Below are 11434 nucleotides of genomic sequence, written 5' to 3'. Positions count from 1 at the left end.
TGTCTTAATGGTATTCTTGAAACAATATAAAACCAATCAAATGAAGGCTGATATTCAGAAACTTTTAATATTTTAGTATACCGTAAGTGGTACAGTATATTGAGTGGTAAAACAATATTGAAAACATCTACTAAATGAGGGTATGTAAATCCATACATACCATCATACAGACCTCAACAGTAAACAAATCAACACACAGTAAGTATATACAGGGTATCATCTGCACATTTCTAAAGCGACAATATAAGGACTTTTTAATGAAAAAAGCACACCCTGTGTGAAGAGGGTGGTGCCTTTGATGAGCCCCGTATTGACCCCCGTATTGATGTTGTCATCAATGTTTGTTTATTGGACAGACATACATACATCTAATTATATAAACGACAAGTTACTTCCGCGCGCCGCTGACGCTATAGCCACAGCTCTGTAATCGAGTAAACACAACGCCGACATAGCACATGTCGCGAGCGGGAGGCATGCGTTAATCCGACAGACCTTTTCTCCGACTATGTGGCATCCGCGTGCGGTTAGGGTTAGGGTGCGGGTTTGGTTCGGGTTTACTGTTTAATGTCGGAGCAATGCGCTGTCGGAGGAATGCGCTGTCGGACTAACGTATTGCACCCCCACGGGGGAGGGGCCCACTTGCGTGTCTCGGCCCAGGGGCCCGTTTCTTCCTAATCCGCCTATGATTGTAGTCACCTGAATGGAGCGTGGAAGCAGAAGACACGGTGAAGGGGAGGTGAAGGAGGCGCTTGTGTTGTTTTTTCTGGCGACGGAGAGAGCTGCGGAGTTTCAATGGCGGCCGTTCGTGTTGTTTCGGCGAAACCCGTCGCCGTTCGGTGTCGGTGGTGCGCACGCTAAACGGTAAGAAAGTGATTCACCTTCCGTTTTGTCCGAAATGTGGTGAGTGTAATAAATTATGTAGCGACGTGGAAACTGTGGAGTGAGCAATGATAGGTGCCCTACGCCACCCGTAAATTGTGAAAGTCGGCCGCGTGCACGCGCGCGTGCCCCCACCCGCGCTTAATGGAAATTAATAGGGTTTTTTTCGGTTAAAAACGTCTCTGCACGGCGGCAGATAGGCTAATATAATGCATGTTTTACCTATGACTTAAATATGAAGAATTTTGCGGTTAAATCTCGGTTAATAATGGAAATTAATAGGGTTTTTTTCGGTTAAAAACGTCTCTGCACGGCGGCAGATAGGCTAATATAATGCATGTTTTACCTATGACTTAAATATAAAGAAATTGTTCGGTTATATTGCGGTTAATAAGGGAAATTATTAGGGGTTTTTTATGTTAAAAACGTCTCTGCAAACAACAATAAAACCAGCAATCTGGGGACAACAGTAACAACACACTCTCCCAGTCTGTCTGTCCACTTGTGACTGTCACAGCTCCACACGTTAAAGCCAACAGCACAAACTCAACCAGACAACCACAAACACATTTAAAGTGGCGGCGGGTGAGACTGACATTTGGGACAAAGTATAGATAATAACACAACACAACAAGGTTTCTGTTTCAAAATCAAAATGGAAGACATTTATTAAGACCAATTATTATATTTGAATTATATTGCAATTTGCAAATCAGATCAGTAGGCCTTGTTGCGGCCAACTTGAGGGCCGTGGGCGGGGAGTCGGGACGGCGTGTATAAGCGCTCGTTCTCTCCGTGACTCCGTCTGCCTCTCTCTCTTTTCCCTCGTCTTCTTTGGAACAGCTGTAACACAGCGGTGAGAAAGAATGGGGGGGGGGGGGGGGAATTAATTTCCAAGACTTCAAGGTTCTGTCTGTCTGTCTGTCTATCTGTCTGTCTCTCTAGCATTTAAGGCTTTTTCCTTTTTTCTTTTTGCTTGCACGCACCTGCAAACAGTGCTTTCCATGGTGCTGAATTTTTACAATACACAGCGAGCCCCACTCATGTAATATATATATATATTATATAGTGCAAATTAAGTGTTCAAATGATGGCATCCAATAGGCCATAACTTGCTGTAACTCAAACAATTACACTAAGTTGGTGCCACACAGAAAACTTGGGAAAGCCTAAATTAATCATGAAATAATAGTCTTACCTTATATGCATTTTTTTCTGGTTTTGGTCCTTGCAAAGTCATCCACGATGTCATCAAAGTCCACTTTTCGGGTCAGCTCCCTCTCTATGGCCATCAGTGAAAGTGCTTTTAGGCGTTTCTGGGTCATTTTGGTTCTCAGTTCATTTTTCACTCTGGACAAGAGGGAGAAGGATCGCTCCCCTTCACAATTACTGACGGGCAGAGTCAGAAACAGTCGCAAAGCTACATACACATTGGGAAACATTGATTGCATGCCACCATCTAGGATGATTCGGAGCAGTCCTTGGGCGCTTCTGTCATCTTCAAACTTCACAAAAGATCGGAACTGAATTAGTTCATTGCCTAACTCCTCATTTAGGTCAGACGGGTATGCAGATGCCAGAATTTCAGCTTTCTCCATTACTGAGGCATTGGTCTCCTCTTGCGCACAGAAGAGCGCACTGTACAAACTGTACAGGTGCTCATAGGCCTGAAGGCGGTGTCCCAGGCTCTGGACCAGAGTGTCAATAGCAACATTGAAGGTCTCTACCTGAAACTTGCGTCTTCCATCAAGCTCTACACCCGGCTCCCCACTCTCGTCAGCAAAGGTTTTGCGCCTCTTTTTTCGCTGGCTGTCATGTCTGTAAATCTGGCTGATGCCAGGTACACTCAGAGCGGCCCTCTCAAAATGGTCAAAAAGGTCCCTCTGTGCAGCCACAAAATCACGTAATGACTTGAGTGCCTTAACTGCAACGTCAAGTGCGATATCACTTCGCTGCAAAACAGCACTAGTTGCATTCATTCGTGACAATACAGTGTCCCAAAAGACAGCCATGAACGCCATCTCCAGCGTTTCCAATTGCGCGGACAGCGCGCGCGCATCCTTGCGCGTGTCCCTGTTTTCTTCTTCATCCTCTGACACAATCCTGAGCCTCTCTTGAATTTTTTTGTAATTTTTCCACAGTGCTTTTGTTGAGTCAGCGCGGCAGCTCCAGCGCGTATTGGATATCGCTTTAAGAGTTAGATCGATGCATCTTGCACTTGCCTCTCCAAATACTGTGGCCCAGCGATGTGTGGAGGAGGAGAATACATATAGAGACTGTAACAGGTCAAAATATTTGCCAACTAAATCGCTACAGGCTTCAATACTGTTTACTCCTACCAGATTTAAAGAATGGGCAGCACATGGGACATAGTGAATTAAAGGATTGCTTTTCTTTAGGTGTGCCTGCACTCCGTTGTATTTACCAGACATATTACTGGCATTGTCGTATGATTGGCCACGACAATTTGCCAGATCTAATCCAAGATTGCACACCATAGACATAACAGTCTCTGCTAAGCTTTTCCCTTTGTGACTAGTGATGGGCTCAAATCCTAGAAAGCGTTCTACTACTTGGCCTGCTGTATTCACAAATCTAAATATAAAGGTGAGCTGATCTACATGGGATAAATCGGGGGTCGAGTCAACAATTACAGAGAAATACTTTGCGTCGTGTAATTCCTTTACAATTGCTTGTTTTGTTTTCTCTCCCATGAGTTCAATAAACTCTTCACAAATCGTTGAAGATAAATACGAAACACTGCCCTTACCCCTCTGTCCAAACTGTCGGACATGCTCTGCCAAGAATGGGTCGAATCGTGCCATCAATTCTAAAATGCCCAAGTAGTTACCATCGTGTGGTGAGCCTAGCAATTCATCATGTCCCCTAAATGCATGACCCCTCTCCCCCAAGAACTTGATGACCTCGACAACTCTCCTAAGCACCTCTCTCCAATATTGCCTCTCTGTGTCCATCTGCTTTATAAGGAGGGAGTCCATGGTACCACCTGTGGCTCTATTATGCAGGGCAAGCATGCAGGCAACGTGTTCTACACTTTTCTCATGTTGCCCAATGCGCTCTGCATGCTTCCAGTCAGAGAAGCCAGTAACAAATTGATGCGCTTTGGGTGAAAATAGCTTGCAGGCAAAACAATACATATTCCCTGTGGAAGGGGAATACATAATCCACTCTCTCTCTACAAACTGTTGATTGTGCAGTGTGCATTTAAGGTGCTCATTATTTAAGACTCGAATCTTTCCATCATTGTCAGTCCTTACAGAGGCTGGATAATGTGCACACCGATTGTGGAACACTTTAACTCCTCTGTCAATAAGAAAGGCTTTGGCCCGCTCGCTGTGCATGTACCCCCACAGAGCTGGGTCAGTTACAGCTTCATACCAAAGCTCCTTAGCCTCGCCCTGCGCTGGTTCACTTTCAGGAGGCTCCATTAAGTCCAACTCGTCATCCTCCATGAAGCTAGGAGACGGAGACCGCTGGCCTTCACCTGTCTCCGTCTGCGCCTCCTCTTCATCATCATCATCATCATCTTCTTCTTCCACCAACACTGGTGGTGGTGTCGGTCCGGTTGCGGACGTATCATCATCATCACCACCAGTAATTGTAAACAGCTGCTCCAGTCGTGCAGCAGTGCTGCTAACAGCCTGTTCAACTTCCACTTCACCACCTTCCAAGATGGATTGGTGATCCGCCGCCGCGGCCTCTTCTTTCACAGTGATATTCTCGTCATTTGAACTCTGTTTGTTGAAAAAAATGGAAATGCTAGGAACTCTATTAAGAATTGCTGCTCTCCTCGATTGTTTTTCTTTTCTCAGCTTTCTTTTCGCTGCTCCACTCAAACCCTTGCTGCGCTCCATTTTTTTGTGTAGTTGTGTTGTTGTTGCTCATGTGTTCCTGTTTGTTGTTTGACCTCGTGACCGTTAACCTCACCTGAGACACCCCAACTCACCTAGAGCTCCCCCTATCTATCAGTATCAATCAATTATATTTAGTCGTGTATAGTAGTGTAGGCTACATTTCATTTGTAGCTCACACAACAAGCTTTCTATTTCTTGAAAAAAATGAATAAAAAAAACTATATATATGTATATGTTTACATACATATGTGTACATATGGGCTTTAATAACAGTGAGGTCATGCAGATTGATTGATTGATTGAATATTTTATTAAAAACATATAGTAGCACCAAACAGTTGGATTTTTTTTTTTTTAACATGAAAAAAAAAAAAAAAAAAAAAAAGGCTCAAGCTCAGGGGCCCCCCTAGCTCAGGGGCCCCTGGGCCTGGGCCCAGTCGGCCCGTTGGGTAATCCTCCTCTGACTACAATGCTAATACATTCACACTCAACCTCACAATCATAAGCTTCTCCGTTTAGTGTTTCATTAGCGCGAGCGTGGAAAACAACTACAGCGCGCACCGTTACTCCATGTGCTAAGGGTAAACATGAGGGTTGCCAGGTTGGCATGCAGGTTTTCTAAAAACAAGCGCCAGAAACAAGCAACCACCTTCATGAAAAAAAAAAAAAACACCGAAGGGGTCCGCAATGTTCCAGGGGGGTCCCCGCGCGTCCCAACACTCCACAGGATGTCCGTGGACCAGCAGGGGGTCCGCGGACCCCCTGTGGACCCCCTGCAACATAATAAATATAATTTCTTCTAATTTTTTTTTTTTTTTTTTTTTTTTACTTTTCCACAGTTTTACTCCGGCAATTTGGGTACCCCAATATACACGCGCCCACGCTAGGCCCCGTGCGCGGCTGGGGTTGAGGGGGGAGTAGCCCCCCGAAACTCTAGTACATACATACATACATACGGACACACGGACAAAGCCAGATATAGGGGTGGTTGGCACCACCCAAAAATCACACCCTGTGTGAAAAGAGTGGTGCCTTTGATGAGCCCCGTATTGATGTTGTCATCAATGTTTGTTTATTGGACATACATACATACGGACGGACATACAGACAAAGTCAGATATAGGAGTGGTTGGCACCACTCAAAAAGTAAAAAAAGAAAAATGATGAGACCATTATTGTGTCAAGAGTAACCAACAAACTAGACGCGTCGCAATTCTGGGAAATTGCAAAGTGTGGTTGCGCCGACGCCGGTTGCGCCGACGTGGTTGCCCATTCGGGCAACCACACTAATAAAGTCGGTAGAGAACAATAGTCTGGTTGCCCATTCGGGCAACCACACTATGGTCAAACATTGGCCAAATTGTAATTATTTTTCAAAGGTTTTCAAAAGTTTGAAAATAGCTGATCTACAAGCTCACAACGCCTGTTGATCGGCTATTTTCACAATATGTATCTGTGCAACCGAGTCGAACTAAATCTAATGCCTCAACTCCTACAATTCCAAAGTGCTTATCAGGGTGGGGGGTCCCCAGTTCAAATAGGATTGTTTTGGGGGGTCGTGGCCTGAAAAGTGTGAGAACCACCGTATTCCAATAAAGGACTATTCAACATTCCATCCGGGTTGCAGGTAAACATGCAGTGTTTGCTTCCTCTTTACAGCCTTTTGAGGTTGACGTACCTGCTAGTGGTTCTCAAACTGTTTTCTTTAAAAGACCTCCTGTAACTGTGCAAATGGAACCAGATGGACCCTTATTAGTGCAAATGGAACCAGATGGACCCTTATTAGTGCAAATGGAACCGGTCCATTTGGTATCATGTGCACACTCAAAAAATAGGGCTTAGGTGGTTAATTCATAATGTATTTTTGTAATCAGACAATGTATGTGATATGACCTGGATACATCTGACATGTAGAAGGAGGATATGCCTGTGTGTGTGTGTGTGTGTGTGTGTGTGTGTGTGTGTGTGTGTGTGTGTGTGGGTGTGGGTGTGGGTGTGTGTGTGTGTGTGTGTGTGTGTGTGTGTGTGTGTGTGTGTGTGTTGGCATTGCAGAGGACAGTGTTATTTGAGGACAGGAGTTGTACCAACTAAAGTAGTTTTATGTTTGGCAAGGTATCTTTAATAGTTGTTTTCCATTCCTGTAAACAGGTTCTACAGTGTGCATGTATAAAGCGCTGGAACATTGCTGGGATTACTGTGAGATATGATGACAATGAGTCAAAGATAAGTACATGATGAGTGATTAATGAACGAAAGGCACGGCAGCATTTAAAGGAATGCAGTGTCACTATTTGACGCTGTATCCTGACAGTCAGCAGCCATTCAAGGGAGAGAGTTTTCTGGTGTTTCTATTGTTAAGCTGTATCTTTTCTCATTCTCAAAAGTTTAACACCACTTAATACAGTCCACAGCCATTCAAGAGAGAAGGGAAATCAGAAAATACATTGCCTTAGCGTTGCCAACGACAGACAATAACACGTACATTTTTCATAGATTGTCCAGAAACACCATTAGAGCATGTGTCAGGTCCAGTAAGAGGATAGTCATCTCCCTACCTTATTTAATATAGTTTTTGCTTTGCTTTGTGTTTCGTTTCAGGCAGCAGGAAACCGAGAAGGAAAATAATGTAGGTTGCCATTTTTGTGTATTCAAAACATATTGTCTTTGGTACGGAACAGATAAGGGTAAGAGCTCTTCATCACAGCAGCTGTACAAGTCTGCAGAGGTTCACCTCTTACCAGCAGTACCAGTCTCAACCAGCAGGTTAAAACCTTCTGCAGGCAACAGGGAGAGTGACTGAGATTAGAGATCTTTATATAGACAAATAAACATGAATTTACCCTACCATGATTAGTGTGGTTTTGGTTGTTACATTTTCTCATTAAAAAACACCATAAACAGCCAAATACCAATCAAATATCAATGTAAACAGTCATGTTCAGTGATTATGGGAGCTCCAAACAGTTGAGTGCCACAAACCTCCCTCAGTAACATTGTTTACTGAAAATTTGACTTTTTGACTTTTCAGATTACAGAGATGTTTTGAATATGCGGTATCAGACTGGACACATCATGTGTTGCATCATGCACACATAATGTATTAGGCTGTAAAACATTAACCAAGTGCATTTTCCCGGTGGGTGCTCGGCTTTTCACCCACGGAATCTGCATCTACGGAGTCATCATCAGCAGCAGCCCTATAGCATTATTCTACAGTAGTCTTACTGGCATCAACATCTGCACTAGTTGTCTACTATGTTGGTTAATGTTACTTTTTCAACTAATAATTGCACAGTGGCGTATGGAATAGAATTGGACTTGGGGGTGGGGGACACATTGACACATATAAGCATTCTCAGGGCATTTTTGCGAATCATTTTTGAAGGGCCTAAATTGAAATGAAAAATATAGCTGCAAGCAGCGATAATATGGGGCCAGGAGAGAGAAAGAGAAATGATAATTCCTTTAACAGGTCAGTTCATGAAAGTCCTTGCGGTCTTGTTTCCAATGAGTGCCTGTGAGCAATTAGGGGTTAAGAGTCTTGCTCAGGGACAAATTTCATTGACACATTTGCTGACCTGGCCTGGAATCGTACCTGGGGCAACCAGAGTCTCTGGCTCCCTAGGCGGGCTCACTAACCACTCAGCTATGGCCACCCCTCAGAGAGAGAGAGAGAGAGAGAGAGAGAGAGAGAGAGAGAGAGAGAGAGAGAGAGAGAGAGAGAGAGAGAGAGAGAGAGAGAGAGAGAGAGAGAGAGAGAGAGAGAGAGAGAGAGAGAGAGAGAGAGAGAGAGAGAGAGAGAGAGAGAGATAGAAGAGACATAGAGAGAGACATAGAGAGAGACATAGAGAGAGACAAATGGAATAGATTGAAGAGACAGAGAGAGAGACATGGAAACGGAATAGATTGAAGAGAAAGACATGGAATAGATTGAAGAGAGAGAGAGAGAGCGCCATGGAAACGGAATAGATTGAGTCATGTTTTTTGCATTTCAACTTAAATGAGTCTGCATCAAGTGAGGCTTGAACCGGCAACCTTACGGTCATGAAGCACTCTTAGGTAGCTGCAACACTACCTATAGTGCTATATCTTTGTCAAGGCTGATATTGTCTGTTGAGGATCACAAACTCTTGCCTTCTGTCATGACCCAAGCCCCTGTTTCATTAACACTAAGATCACTCGTTCACAAACCATTTACCAATGAAGAAATTGTACATCTCCTCAGAACCAAAATTAGTGAAAGTAGCCGATCTACAAGCTCACAAACCATTAAAAGTTGTCAGATTGTACATTGGCTATTTTCACAATGAAGTATGTTATACATTGAAAAAACATACTCTCATTGCTATCTGAAAAGTTGTGAGATTGTAGATCAGCTGTATGTAAAAAACACTCAATTAAGTATTTCATGTTATCTTTAACAATTGCAGATGTATTCATTGATAGTCATGTTGTGTGAAATGCAACTTAGATGAAGTCTGCACCAAGTGAGGCTTGAACTGGTGACCTTCAGGTTGTGGGGCACACATTTAAGCGAGAAGCCACCAACAGACAAGAACCTGTGAAAAAGGAGATCACACAGATCATACAGTTTCACGCAAATAGCTGAAAAATCCTGGGTTTAAGTGTTTTTCAAACTGCTCAAGATTGCGGACAATCTAAGGGCGGTGCTTACTGGTCAACGTGATAGATGTGTTCCTCATTAGTCAAGGCACATGTGTAAGCAGGTCTAATGGCTGTCGGCCAAACGAGGCATGACTTTTGCCTGTTTAAAGTTTCAATTTTCAAAAAATTGCTATAGCGCCCCCGTTTGACCAATTGGAGTAAGATTGGTTTCAGTGATATTTGGAATGGCCCTTTACATTTCTGCAAAGTTTCAAAGAATGGTAAGTCTGCATGTATGTGTTAGGGGCAGATGAATAATTGTCATAAAACTGCAATATTCATTGGCTCATTAAAGCTTCATTTTTTCACTTATGGAAGATATTTTGCAAACGTTTTTTGGTATAGGTCCAAAGTTCATGTGTAAAAAGTTTCGTGCAGATTACTCAAAAATCCCAGGAGGAGATAGGTTTTAACTGTTTTTCATATAATTCGAAATGGTGGGAGATCTAAGGGTCAGAGGTCAAAAGTCAGAGTGTGAAAGTTGTTCATCATGAGGAGACGCATGTGTGTATTGAAGTTTTATGGCTGTAGGTAAAACAGGGCATGAGTTGTACCTGTTCAAAGTTGGCATTTTCAACTGAGTGCTATAGCGCCACCTTTTGACGAAAGATTGTGAGATTTATTTTTTGATCGTTTTTCATGACCATCTATCATATGGCCGAGTTTCATAAAAAGCGTATGCACGGTTCAGCCAGAACTGGCAAAAACGGCAGAAGAAGAAGAAGAAGAAGAAGAAGAAATGGAATAATGCGAATAACAATATGGGTCCATGCTGGAAGCCTGGCCCCATAAATATAAATTATATTTTAGATAATATGTTGGGGAACTCTAATGGTGCCAATGGCTGTTGGGGTCCCAGGTGGTCACCTACCTTTCCTAGTGGGAAAGTCTGCCTCTGGGTTAAGTCAGGAAAGTATCGTGATACCCCAGTTTACAAATCGTTGTATCTGAGGAATGAGGATTGAGGAAGGCTGAGAGGAAGGCACTTGCATGGACGGCCCTGAACGGCATGGCCAGTGTATGGAACTCCAACCTCCCCTGTCGAATCAAACTCAGCTTCTGCTATGCAACGGTAGACTCTGTTCTCCTCTATGGCAGTGAATGCTGGACCCTGAAACCAACCCTGCAGAAGTCTCTAGACGGGTCACGGGTGCTACACCAGAACGTTGCGTGCATACAGTAATATCAGCAAGAGTGCACATGTTACCTACAAGAATCTGTATGAGGGATGTTTCACCCCCTAGTATAGGGTTAAGGGACACAATATAAAATAGAAAGAGACAGATCTTTATTACAAACACAAAAGTATTAAGGGTGAGCGAGAAAATAGCAGCCAGGAGAATGAGACTAGCAGGACAGGATACTGCAAAAGACATCGAGAGCTGCAGTGGGAGAGAGAAAGCCTCATCTTCTAAACTCTCCTTCAAAACAGCTCTAAAAGTGTACCTACAGGTGGCTGCAATTCGAAACTGGCCCCTGTAAACGTCAAAGCCTAGCCCCCCCCCCCCCCCTCGAAATGTTTACTGTACATATTTTAGTTTTTTCTGTTTTCAAACAAAGCGCTGGAACATTGCTGGGATTGCTGTGAGATATGATGACAATGAGTCAAAGATAAGTACATGATGAGTGATTAATGAACGAAAGGCACGGCAGCATTTAAAGGAATGCAGTGTCACTATTTGACGCTGTATCCTGACAGTCAGCAGCCATTCAAGAGAGAGAGTTTTCTGGTGTTTCTATTGTTGAGCTGTATCTTTATCTAAAATAATAGCAGGGGTTCTAAAACTTTTTTATACCATGACTCCATATTATGAGGGATTTCTTTTTGGCGACCCCCCCAATGGTTGCGCGAACCCAACGGCACCCACCCTTGACTTTTTAGATTACAGAGATGTTTTGAATGTGGTGTCAGACTGGACACATGCGTTGTGCACACATAATGTATTAAACGCCCCTGACACACGCACGCACGCACGCACGCACGCACACACACACACACACACACACACACA

Source organism: Gymnoscopelus microlampas, assembly GCF_963454915.1.
Source record: "Gymnoscopelus microlampas genome assembly, chromosome: 14".
NCBI lineage: Eukaryota > Metazoa > Chordata > Actinopteri > Myctophiformes > Myctophidae > Gymnoscopelus > Gymnoscopelus microlampas.
The sequence above is the reverse complement of the archived record's forward strand: the minus strand, read 5'-3'. Positions refer to the sequence as shown.